Source organism: Malus domestica, chromosome 17, assembly GCF_042453785.1.
Source record: "Malus domestica chromosome 17, GDT2T_hap1".
In the NCBI taxonomy this organism is placed as follows: Eukaryota; Viridiplantae; Streptophyta; class Magnoliopsida; order Rosales; family Rosaceae; genus Malus; species Malus domestica.
In genome coordinates this window covers 16,012,615-16,026,546 of record NC_091677.1, presented here as the reverse complement: position 1 = coordinate 16,026,546, position 13,932 = coordinate 16,012,615, and the positions used below count along the sequence as shown (strand labels likewise).

Here is a 13,932-nt window from a genome sequence, read left to right as displayed (position 1 = left end):
CATGTCATTAGCTCTATTAAATTATTACTCTCCTGATCATTTAAACCTAGTACTTGGGACATGGGCCTCAACAACCTGAACTCAAATTTGGAAATGGTTATGATATTCAGGTTCAGGTTTCTAAACCCACGGTTCAAGTTTGGAATGAGAACTTAGAGGGTTTAGAGGGTCGTGTTGATATTAGTATCTCTTGTCTGCATTTAGGCTTTGTTTGGCTGTCTGTATAACACACCTGATAGGATTAATAATAAGAGTATACTTGTTTGGTGCATTTTTGTACTAAATAACCGGATGACTAATAATCTGGATTTGCTTATTTTGTGCGGTCTACTCCTGCTAACTAATACACTCTTAGGCCTTGTTTGGCAGCTCGGACTGTACTGACTATTTTTGTCGGATAAGATAAATAGCCATCGGATAGTATTGACTAAATTAGTCGAGCGTTTGGTACAGTATCGGACTAATGATCGTATTATTCATAATGTATCGAATATAAATTTAATGTAATTATCTAAAAACCCAAATACTTTTCAAATCCTAAACTTCAAAATAAAAATCAAATTAAAAGCCCCCAATTAAGCAAAATCTAATTTTAAAAAATAAAAATAAAAAATTGCCCAGATGAAATATTGTTCAACAGTCAGGCTGAAGACAACCAAATGAACAAAAAATACACAAATTAAATGTTGAACAAAAATACATAAAAATACCAAAAGATTGCCCAGATGAAATATTGTTCAACATGCATGATGGTAACCCGCTTGGCATGGATGGCGCATAGGTTGGTGTCCTCAAACAGACCCACAAGGTAGGCCTCAGCAGCCTCCTGCAGTGCCAATACCGTGTGGCTCTGGAAACGCAGATCAGTCTTGAAATCCTGGGCAATTTCACGAACAAGTCTCTGGAATGGCAACTTCCTGATCAAGAGCTCAATACTCTTCTGCTACTTACAGATTTCACGAAGAGCAACAGTACCAGGAGAGCAGTGCGACAGTACGAGGAGAACAGCGACGAGAAGAGTAGCGACCGAGAGAACAATGACGACGAGAGGGACAACGGGAGAGGAGGTGTCGTGGAGAACCAAGTGTGAGAGAGAGGAAAGGTTTATACCCGACTAATAATCCAATGCTTTTGGAAAGGTTTATTAAGAAGGTGTATACCCGACTATCCTATCCGACTACTTAAATTAATCTGGTGACTATTTAATACTAGAGGACACCAAATAGCTGGGTTCATACTATTAGTCCTACCCGATTCCTTATACGACATGCCAAATAAGGCCTTAAAGGGTTGGGAAAAGGATTCCGGATCCCTTCCTCCTAATCTACCAAATCAGAGAATCTGTGTCATTGAAATTTGATTCAACGACTACAAACATGGGTCCACTTTAAAAGTTATAATAACTTTAGTCGTTTGATCAATTTTCAATGACACGGATTCTCTGATTTGGTGGCTTGTCTCTATCCTCGTTCTTTTTACTCCAGACCGACTAGCAAGGCCATAATTGGCTAATCAAGAAGGCCAAGCCTGCATAGCCAGCTCAACGACCTTCCCTCATGGAACCCACATTCGATTCTAACCACCGCGTCGGTTCTGGCCATGAAAACCCATAACCCGGCCATGGCCGGCATCCACTGCTTCACGGGGATGTGTTGTAAAACCAGAAAATAAATTAAGTGTTTGCTGTAAAATGGGTGAAAGGGATGCGATTCTGCAATCTTTTCTAATACCCAATTTTGGAATCTTTCCAATTCTGCAACCCTTCCAAGATCAGCGCCTCTCTCTACAATCCTTCCAAGATCCAAGGTCTATGCGAGGATGAAGGCGAAGTCAGTTCGTGCTTGGATGATTGGTATTTTGGATTGAACAAACTTTTGATGTGGTGATTATGGTTGGTATTGGGTAGCTTATGGGGTTTGTGATTTGTCTTGGGTTTTGTTTGTGCTTGGAAATTGGATGAAAATTAAGCAAATTGAAGCTGGAAGTATTGTTTTGTTGGTTTCGGTTCTTTTTCATTAATCAACATTTTTTTCCCTTATTATTTTGAATTTCTCTTATCCCATACAGTATCAAATACAGTATAAAATAATAGGATAATTAGTCCGATATTGCACCAAGTGACACACCCCGATCCTAGAATCAAGGCATGCTGGCCGTCACGTGGGCGTGACGTAACCAAAAGTGCGATGCGGAAGTAAAAGATAAAAGAAAATACGAAGGAATAAAAACCAACTACTAGCAATAATATCCAACTAACATGCTAGAGTGAGTTTAAGTATGAAACACACATATTCAGAGCATAAGTACTAAGTGCAGTCAAGTAGGACCATTACTAAATTACAACACCCGAAGGTGAGTCCTACATTTAAGTAGTCTGTCAGAATGCCGTAGAAATCCTCGTGAGCCACCAACACTGCTAACTAGAACTTGGAGGGGCGTAAAACAAGATTGAGCGGGTCAGTAAAATGAAGCTTTTCGAAAATATTTCATTTAACAACACTTATAACCCCTCACTATAAAACCTGTATACTTGATAGGAGCATATTTATGCGACTTAGTTAGCTTGTTTCTAGGCATTAGTTAGCTTGTTTCTAGGCATTTATGTTGTTAGTTCGTAGTTATTTTAGTATTTTAAGCTATTTTCGTGTGTTTGAAGGTCCAAAGGGTTAATGTGGCAAAGAAGTGCATTTTGGAGAATTTTGGAGCATTTTTTGGCATGGAATGGATAGCATATGCTTGGAGCAAAAGGAATGGACAAAATTTGAAGTTTGTGCATCATCCTCTCCCTATAAATAACCATTTTAGCACACTCATTTCACCCAACACATTCACCTACCACTACATCCACTCATTTCACCCAACACATCCACTCATTACAACCACCCAACACATTCACCTACCACTACATCCACTCATTTCAACCACCCAACACATCCATTCACCTACCACTACATCCACTCATTTCACCCAACACATCCACTCATTACAACCACCCAACACATTCACCTACCACTACATCTACTCATTACCACCACCCACTACATCCTCTCCCTAGCCTATAAATACATCCACCCTTCACCATGACTAGAATTCCAATTCCCTAGCTGTGAACACCTTACATTCATCCATATATTCTCACATCCCACAAACACATACAAATCCATTCCCTTGCCGTGGCACTCATCCAACCAAAAATCAAACACAAATCCATACATTCCCTTCAAACTTGCCGTGGCATCCATCCAACCTAAATACATTCATAACCTTTCCATAAATCCATACACATCCTTAGATACATGTGCTGCAACAAGATGGTGAAAACGAAGGTCCTTGGCGTTGCAAGCTTGAAACTTTGGAGCGTTTTAGGTGTACTTCGTTCTTGTTTTCAATATCTACTTTGTTATTTTCTGATTTTGTTGCAATTATGAGTAACTAAACCCCCCCTTAGCTAGGGGGAAATTCAAGGCCATGAACATAATTGCAATATGAATTGATTACCTTAAGTTGTGATTTCATAAGTTGTGAATTCAATTTGTTTTGCTACTTGATTGTTAACTTATTCGTGTATGTTTATTAAGAGTGCACACTTAGTTGCATGCATGAATATGATGCTAGAATATAAGGGAGTTTCACCTAATAGTTACAAACTTATATTCACAAGTAGTGGAGGTCACTTATAAACAATCGCGTTAAATGAATTCTTGGCATGAGTTTCATGCTCATCATAGTATCGAATGCCTCGTCAATACTTATAGTTTTCATAATGCTTAATGATCTTTGATTGTTTCTTTATTGTGCTGTTCACGTAAAGGACTTTTGAAGAATGCTTGAATTGTTGTATGCGCTTTCCCATCCAATTCAATAACTTAAGGAGAACTTGAAGGTTAATTTAAGCGGACTTAATTAACCTGGGGTGTTGAGTTTCATGATTCATCGAAAGAACAACTGAAAATTGGTTTATGTGCAAGTGCGTCATGTGTGGAGACCAACCATCTAGCTAGCCCATCATCCATAGTTTACCCAAATTCGTCCAAAATCTGTTTTAGCTTACAATCTGTTTGTTTTGTTTTCAAATTCGTCAAAATCCAATCCCCCTTTACTTTAAAGTGTTTTATTAGTCAAAATCTGTTTTGATTTGTATTTTTAAGTGCCTTGAGTCAAGTTAGAACCTAATTTCGTCCAAACCCATCCCTAGAGTTAGTTTAGAGTCTAATTCATTGTTTTAAGCTGTTTTGAGTCTTTTAAACTAGTTTTGAGTCTTTTTAGTTTGTATTGCATCTTTTGAGTCTAGTTTGGTGTTTTAAACTTAATTCTACATTTTTAAGTCAGTTTCAGGTGTTTTAGCAATCCCTCATAATCCTTGGCCTAGAACGATCCCTACTTACATTCTTTACTACAATTGACAACAAGAGGATTTAATTTGTGTGTTAAGTTAATTTTCGCATCAAATTTTTGGCGCCGTTACCGGAGATTAGCAACATTGCTAATCCCTTGTTATTTCTTTTTTATTTATTTTTGTGTGTTTTTATGTCAGTCACTGACCTTGTTTGTTTTCTTGTTTTAAGGTACTAGTTTATGACTCGGAGTTCTCATCCGATTCATGAGCATATCTTGGACTTTGACGATGATTTTGAGAGGACTTTGAGAAGGAATAGGAATCAGCAAGATCGTAACCCACCTATTCCTGAACCTGAGTTTGAAGAACATCCACTTGAAGAAGAAGAGGAAGATCCCAACATGGCAGCGGACAATCGAATAATCAATGAGCTTTCCACTTCGGGATTGGACAATGCCACTCCCCTATGCATCCAATACCCCCTGGCTGCCCTAGGGAAGACGGATGAGTTCGAATTGAAATCAAGTTTGTTGCATCACATTCCTAAGTTCCACGGGATGTCCATGGAAGATCCTAATAAACACTTGAAGGAGTTCAAGGTTGTTTGTTCGAGCATGACCCCTGTGAATGTTGATGAGAGCATTATGAAAATGAAGGTTTTTCCCTTTTCTCTCTTAGAAAAGGCTAAAGATTGGTTGTATGAGCTAGCCCCCGGAATTGTCACATCATGAGAGAGTATGAAATGGGCATTTTTGGAGAAGTTTTTCCCAACTTCTCGAGTCATTCTACTACGCAAAAGGATTAGTGGCATTCAGCAAAACCAAGGTGAATCCTTTCCTACTTACTATGAGCGTTTTAAAACCCTTGTTGCTTCATGTCCACAGCACCAGATGAAGGAGAAGCTTATTCTTCAATATTTCTACGAAGAGCTTCTACCAATTGAACGCCAAATGCTAGACGCCTCAGCGGGAGGAGCTTTGGTGGACAAAACACCCATGGCTGCCAAGACCTTAATTGCTAACCGAGCATTGAATGCTCAACAATATGAAGGCGTTGGTCAAAAGGACACCCCACGGCAGCAAGTGAATGAGGTAAGTTCCGCATCCGACATTCAATCGCAGTTAGCTAATCTTACTTCCATTGTGTCTCAGATGGCTGAAGGAATGAGGATGAAAGAACCAAGTGTATGTGGTGTGTGTTCTATCCAAGGACATGCCTCTGAAAAGTGCCCTCAATTGATTGAAAATGGTGGATGGGAAAGTGCCAATGCAATTGAATTTCAAGGCCACAACCAGCCAAGGAACGATCCATATTCTAATACGTACAATCCAGGTTGGAGAAACCATCCAAATTTCAAGTGGATGGAGCCCCAACAACCCCAACAACAAAGAGGCTTGAGGCAACAACCTCTGGGCTTCTATACCAAGCAATATGCACCAACACAAGCCCCACAACAACCTGCCCAAAACACCTCAAGTACATCTTTAGATAATGACACACTTCTTAAGTTACTCACCAATTTGTCTCTGGGGCAAGAAAATCAAGCCAAAGCAATGCAAAACCAAGACAAAAAGGTGGACCAAATGGAGAAGCAAATTGGGCAGATTGCGGAGTTTGTAGGACAATTCAGAGAGCAAGGTAAGTTGCCTAGTTCGACCGTTGTCAACCCAAATGGAGGATTCGAATCTGCAAAAGCCATGAGTTTGCGAAGTGGAAAACAAGTTAGATCTGATCCCTAACCATCCAATTCACGTTCCAATGAGGTTGAAGAGTTGATAATTGAAGAGGAGGAGCAAAGCACCCCCACGAAAAGGGTGGAAACATTTTTGCCGCAGGCCCCAAAAGGTCCTAAACCATCCAATTCAGCCAATAAAGGTAAGGAAGTTCCAATTTTGATTAATTCTAACGTTATTCCTCCAAATGTACCTTTTCCTCGTAGGTTTATGCAATCAAAGAATGAGGAGGCTGAAAAGGATATTTTGGAAACGTTTAGAAAAGTTCAAGTCAATATACCACTTTTGGATACAATTAAGCAAGTTCCAAGGTATGCCAAGTTTTTAAAAGAACTTTGCACAACTAGGAAGAGAATTTCGAGCAAAGAGGTTGTCAAGGTAAGTGAAAATGTCTCAGCTGTTTTATAGCGTAAACTGCCCACTAAATGCAAGGATCCGGGTAGTTTTACCATTCCTTGTGTAATTGGGAATACTCATTTTGAATCTGCCATGTTAGACTTAGGTGCATCTATAAATGTCATGCCTTATTCAATCTATGCATCTATGCACTTAGGCGAATTGAAAAAGGATGGTGTGATTATACAATTGGCCGATAGATCTAATGCCTATCCAAAGGGAGTTTTGGAAGATGTTTTAATGCAGGTCAATCACTTAATCTTTCCGGCGGATTTCTACGTGCTTGAAATGGACGAGTCGGACCACTCCCCTACATTACCTATCCTCCTTGGATGGCCATTCATGAAAACTGCCCGTACTAAGATTGATGTGTTTAATGGAACTTTGATGATGGAATTTGATGGGGAAGTTATCAATTTCAATCTTTCTGATTCTATCAAGTATCCTAGTGAGGATCACTCATGTTTTTCTATTGATGTATTTGCTTCTTTGGCGCAGGACCATTTTGAACAATTGAATGACGATGCACTTGAATTGGTCATTGCACGAGGAATGGACATTCAAAACAATGAAGCAGTAACCATGCATCGCCACGGCATGAATGATTTTTCCCTTGCCGTGCCCTCTAATGAAGACGTGATTGAGATGGTGGCTACCCTCGAATCATTGCCACTACAATCTGGTAAGTTTTTGGACCCAATTTCCATTTCAGTTTTGGCTAATAAGTTACTTCCTTCAGTTGTGCAGCCACCTACACTTGAACTTAAGTCATTGCCAAGCCATTTAAAGTACATTTTCTTAGGCGATGATGAGACGTTGCCCGTCATCATCTCAAGCACACTCACGGCATAAGAGGAGGACAAGTTGGTAAGGGTGCTAAGGGAGTACAAAACAGCAATTGGGTGGACATTGGCCGACATAAAAGGAATAAGTCCCACCACTTGCATGCATCACATACTTTTGGAGGAGGGGTCTAAAACATCTCGAGATGCTCAACGCCGACTCAACCCTCCGATGATGGAAGTTGTGAAGAAGGAAATAATCAAGCTTTTAGATTGTGGAGTGATCAATCCTATTTCCGATAGTCGTTAGGTTTCGCCCGTTCAATGTGTCCCAAAGAATCTGGAGTAACTGTAGTGACAAATGTCGAAAATGAGCTTGTGCCTATTCGAATCCAAACAGGTTGGAGGGTGTATCTATTACAGGAAGCTAAACGCCACCACTAGGAAAGACCACTTCCCTTTGCCATTCATTGATCAAATGCTTGAGAGGTTAGCGGGTTATGCTTTCTATTGTTTTCTTGATGGTTATTCTAGTTATAATCAAATTGTCATAACACCCGAGGACCAACAAAAAACCACTTTCACATGCCCCTTTGGTACATTTGCTTATCACTGCATGTCATTTGGTTTATGTAATGCACCTGCCACATTTCAAAGATGCATGATGAGCATATTTTCTTATTATGTTGAGAAAATTATTGAAGTTTTTATGGATGATTTCAGCGTTTTTGGTGATTCATTTGATGGTTGTTTGCATAATCTCAGTTTGATCTTAAAACGATGTGTTGAAACTAACCTTGTTCTCAATTGGGAAAAATGTCATCTCATGGTTAAACAAGGCATAGTTTTAGGACATATCATCTCTGAAAAAGGAATGGAGGTTGATAAATCAAAGATCGATCTTGTACGTCACTTACCCTCTCCTACATTGGTTAGAGAGGTTCGTTCTTTTCTTGGACATGCAGGTTTCTATCGAAGATTTATCAAAGATTTCTCAAAGGTTTCCCAACCTCTTTGCCGTCTCCTTCAAAAAGATGTGGCGTTTGACTTCAATAAGGAGTGCACGACATCCTTCAAACAACTCAAGGAGTTGCTGACCACGGTTCCTATTATTGTTCCACCGGATTGGAGCCTTCCTTTTGAGCTCATGTGTGACGCATCCGATTATGCTTTAGGGGCTATTTTAGGACAAATGAAGGATAATAGGCCGCATGTCATCTACTATGCTTCACGGACGTTGAATGATGCCCAATTAAACTATTCCACAACGGAAAAAGAACTTCTTGCCGTTGTCTTTGCTTTAGATAAATTTTGATCATATTTAATTGGTACTAAAGTAATTATTTTCACTGATCATGCAGCTTTAAAATATTTGCTGAGCAAGAAGGAGGCCAAGCCAAGGCTAATTCGATGGATATTGCTTCTCCAAGAGTTCGACATTGAGATTCGAGATAAAAAGGGAAGTGAAAACGTGGTGGCTGACCACGTAAGCCGTATGATGCATAATGAGGAGTCCCTACCCATTGCTGAAACGTTTCATGATGAACAATTGATGTCCATTAAGGTAAGTGAACCTTGGTATGCTGATTTGGTTAACTTTTTGGTGTCTAAACGAATTCCAAGCACTCTCACTAGACACCAACGTGATAAGCTTAGAAATGACGCACGGTTTTATGTATGGGATGATCCATATTTGTGGAAATATTACCCTGATCAGATTGTCCGTCGATGTGTGCATGATTCTGAGTTTCATTCTATTTTAAGCTTTTATCATACATATGCATGTGGTGGTCACTTTGGCACACAAAGAACAGCATTTAAGGTGTTACAATGTGGGTTCTATTGGCCTAGTATCTTTAAGGATGCTAGAACTTTTTGCTTAACATGTGATAAATGCCAAAAAACATGAAATATAAGTGCAAGGGATCAAATGCCGCAGATTTCCATCCTTAATGTTGAAATTTTTTACGTTTGGGGTATTGATTTTAGGGAACTTTAACGAAAAGCACCCGGTACTGTTCACTTTAACGAAAAACCACATTTTTACACTAAAAAGTCAATCTTGGTACTATTCACTTTACCCTTTATTTTGTCCTTATCATTAAAACTCAAAGTTTTCAAGCCTTTTTCATTAGTTTTCCTTTGATTTTATGGGTCCCTTTCCTTCATCAAATGGTTTCATGTATATTTTGCTTGCAGTTGATTATGTGTCAAAGTGGGTGGAAGCAAAAGCCACCCGGACTAATGATTCTGAAGTGGTTGCAGATTTCATTAGAACTAACATATTTGCAAGGTTTGGCATGACACGAGTAATCATCAGTGATAGAGGGTCTCACTTTTGCAATCGGACCAGTGAGGCGTTGTTGAGGAAGTACAATGTCAACCATAAGGTTTCTACACCTTACCATCCTCAAACAAATGGCCAAGCTGAGGTTTCGAATCGAGAGATCAAACAGATTCTAGAGAAGACTGTTGGGCCAACAAGGAAGGATTGGAGCTTACGCTTAGATGATGCATTGTGGGCGTATCGTACTGCCTACAAAACACCAATTGGGATGTCACCATTTCGGCTTATCTATGGGAAACCATGTCATCTTCCCGTTGAGTTAAAGCATCGTGCACATTGGGCCGTCAAAACTTTCAATATGGACATTGATGCTGCCGATCTTCATAGAAAGCTTCAATTGAATGAGCTTGAGGAAATTAGGAATGAAGCTTATGAGAATGCTCGTATTTAAAAGGAGAAGACGAAGGCATTCCATGACAAGATGATTCGTAGCAAGACGTTCTCTATAGGGCAGAAAGTGTTACTCTTCAATTCTAGTCTTCGTTTGTTTTCGGGTAAGTTGCGTTCCAAATGGATTGGTCATTTTATTATTACTAATGTTTTTCCTCATGGTGCAGTCCAAATACAAAGTTTGAAGACGCAACAAGAATTAAAGGTGAATGGGCATCGTTTGAAGCCCTATTATGAAGCCTTTGAGGAGCATGTCATGGAGAATGTACCCCTCCATGTCGTGGGCCCTGTTCAAGCTTAAATGGAGGTATCGTCCGGCTGGAAGATGTTAAAGCAAGTGCTTCTTGGGAGGCAACCTATGTATTCAAATATGGAAGATTTTTGAATCGCTCCACAATCAGTTTTGTGTTTCTAAAAACCTTCCCTTTTCTGCATTTTTATTTTTTATTATCATTTTTATTTTTTTTTGTTTAATTATTTTTGGGTGCGGGTTTATTTTTGAAACATTGACAGATATGTGAAGTATTTTTACATTCATTTTCATGAAAAGAAAAAAGGAACATTAAGCAGAAAATACAAGAGGAAGCCTTCACAAAGGCTGCTTAGGAGAAGTTTCAGTAGTCGGCGGAGCCTCAGCAGTCGGCGGAGCCCCAGAAGGAGGAGGCATCAGAGGTTGATCATTTGGAGCTTCGTTACGCGGTACAGCCCCAGAAGACAAAGGCAAATGTTGTTGGAACAAACCCACAAACCTCTGATGATCAAGTAAAATCTGACCATCAGATTCCTGCATCTGGTCAATCTTCCTCTTCATGTTTGTAGCATAGTTATGTGCGAACTTGTGCAACTGTTTATTCCATTGTTTGAGCCCTCTAATCTCCTGTTTGAGACTCATCACTTCAGCCGCCAACGATTCAACTTGACGGGTTCGAGCAAATAGGCGTTGGGCCATATTGGACATAGAACCTGCACACTGCACACTGAGAGCCAGAGTATCTTTAACAGCCAACTCATCAGATCGTTTGGAAAGTAGTCTGTTATCTTTGGAAGTGACAAGGTTCTGGGCTACCACCGCAACGGTCATATCATTCTTCATCACCGAATCCTTAACGGGAAGATGATCAGAAGGGGATATGAAAGATGGGCGCCATATGTTGTCTAGAGAAGGCATGAATGCCTCTTCACCAAGATTCAAGTCAAAACGACGATCAGAAGGGCCATACATTTTCAAATGTGTTGAAGAAAGAAGAGGTCTGACAAGTCAAGATCGTAGAAGTGCAAGAAGGGAGTTTCTACAAGCAGAAATTCAAGTGTGCTTTGAAACGTACTGCATACCTCTATAAAAATCAGCACTTGACGGGATTTCAGAGATCGAAGAGGCGAGCTCAGAAATCAAAGAGGCCAATTCAAAAATCGAAGAGGCGCTAGCTTTCTCAAAAGCTGGGCTTGCTCAGAAACCGCGGGCCAATCTTCTTTTCCAGATTTATCCGCACTTATCACATGCAACCTCTGCACTCGACGGAGCTCAGAACTTGAAGAGGCGAGCTCAGAACTCGAAGAGGCAAGCTTAGAAATCGGAGAGGCATCTGCTTTTCCAGACGTGTGAGCGCCTGTCACATACACACTCAGCCTTGCGAAAATTACAGGTAATTTGTCGAAGATTTCTGGTGAAGTAGAAAGCACGTGAAGTTTATTGTTCAATCATCCAACGGTTGTTGATAAGAGTGAAAGAATAGTACTGGTTATTATTTCCTATAAATGTCAACATTCACCCTCCATAGCAAGGCAGACATACATAACCTTCCGTCATCTCCGAGAATGCCTTCCCAACGAAGCCTCTCGAGTCACTCAGTATTCCTTATTCCTTGGGGTACCTCTGCAAACAACTCATCCAAAGCAAAAGTATTTCATATCATGAAGGTTGAAAGCAAGAGTATCTCATATCATGTTTTCTCCCTGTCATTCTCCTTATCGTTGTTTTCATCTGCGGGATAAAGAGAAAGAGAGCAATCAGCCAGCACTTGGTATCAATCTTCCGATCTGGAACCGACTGCCTGAAACCCCTTCCTGATTGCTTACCTAGCCCTGCTCTCGAGTACTCATCTTCAACATTTTATGCTTCCTCTTCGTCTACCACATCTGCCTGGGGAACAGATAAGGGAAGTGAAAATGATACCTCGAAGCATGTGGAGATAATGTGCTAATTCATCCTCAGCTAGGGACAAGGAGAAAGAAAGCAAGAGGTGGGCACTTGGAAAGATTGAAGAAAGAAACAGACAATCACCTCTACCTCGTGCCTGCCTGCCGTGCAGAAGAAACAAGCAGAGAAGAATGTAGACTACACAATCAAATCAACCCAACAGAAAGAGTCTGATTTGAAACCAAGGAACTCTCGCTCAGAATTCCGAACCAGTTCGAGATCAAAGCTATGGAAAGACAACAAGATCATCTATATCCAAAACCAGATTTGCGTTCTTAAACTCTACTCTGTCTGGTTTTTACTTTGCCATACTTGTCATGTTTATTCGTTGTTTGTTTGATTGTTTGCTTGTGTTTGTGTGAGTTTATGCTTGAAACATTGAGGACAATGTTCGATTTAAGTGTGGGGGGGGTAACCAAGTTGTTTTGCATGAAATTCGTGGGAGTTTATCACCCATTACTTCTAAGTGTTGTTCCTTGCTATTTTAAAGTGTTTTTAAGCTGTTTTGGAGTGTTTTAGTGTGTTTTGACTTAAAAATCCGGAAATCTCATAAAAATTTGAAAAATTGTTTTGAAAAACCCAAAAAGAGTTGTTTTTGTGTGTTTATTTGTGTCTTAGGGTACCTTCCAACACAATGATAAAGATTAGGTTTTTAATTACATGACTGTTAAAGAGAGTTATAAACATGGATGAAAATTTGATTTACTCTTTGGTGTATGCTTGGTTGTGGTTTAAATTTATGAATTCACATGCAATCATAAAAGAAAAATCAGTTTTGTAACATGCTTGAAGGAAGGAACTCAAATTAACGCCACAACCTTGTGAGACTTGAGCCTAAAACGTTTATTTGGAGAGTAATAATCTATGCATTCTTGTTTTCTAAAGTCGTTGCATGATCTCATTATTCTTTGCTTGGTTACTACTTAGAAGGCGTTTCATCATTTAGTTCCAAATGCTAGAACTCATGCCCATTTCATTCAAAGCATGCTATTGATTTGCATAACACATATTCAAGATGAAGTTGTGTAGTGACCACCACCAAAGCCAAATTGCCGTGTATCCTACTTCATTATATGTTTAAGTTTAACCCCGTTGAGCCTTGTGTAGCCTATGTTCTTTGTTAACCCACACTGTCCTCACTTAGCCTATATTAGAACCATCCATACCCTTGTTCTTGAAGCATAGTAAAGCATGACTCAAAATGAATTCCTTTTGATTAATGTATTGCAGAAAACAAGTGTGGGGGAAGTGATTCTTGTTGTGTGTGTGTGCCAAAGTCCTTAATAAGGCACGGGTACGAAAGAAAAAGAAAAAGAGAAATTCGTGGAAAATAGAATGAAAAGAAGAAAAGTTGTGAAAATGAGCTTTAAAGTGTTGTTTGTTGAAGAAAGGGTCCAAAAACATTGAATTCGGCCCTAAGTGTTGCATGAATCTTCCTTTTGTATTTAAAAGTTGATTCTGCATTCTAAAGTGAATTCCAAGTGTCGATTTCATTGCTTTGCTTGCTATCGCTTTAAGAACGTTTGTTACCCATATCCTTCCTTTGTTAGCCATTACTCCCAAGCCCCGTTACAACCCTTGACTTCTATCTTGAGTGTTATGTGTTTCAATTTGTGGAGTTTGAATTTGGTATGAGCATATGGTGTCACTAGTTCTCGCATCTAAGTAGTAGCATTCCATTCATGAGATCATATTTAAACATGCTTATTAACTCCAGAAATTGCTTTCTTTGTTGTAACATATGTGAGTAC

General features: G+C 39.6%; 1 pseudogene; it reads right to left on the bottom strand.

Moving 5' to 3' along the window:
• Positions 1-679: 679 nt before the first annotated feature.
• On the bottom strand, positions 680-3,242 carry LOC139193391 (uncharacterized; annotated as a pseudogene).
• Positions 3,243-13,932: the final 10,690 nt, after the last annotated feature.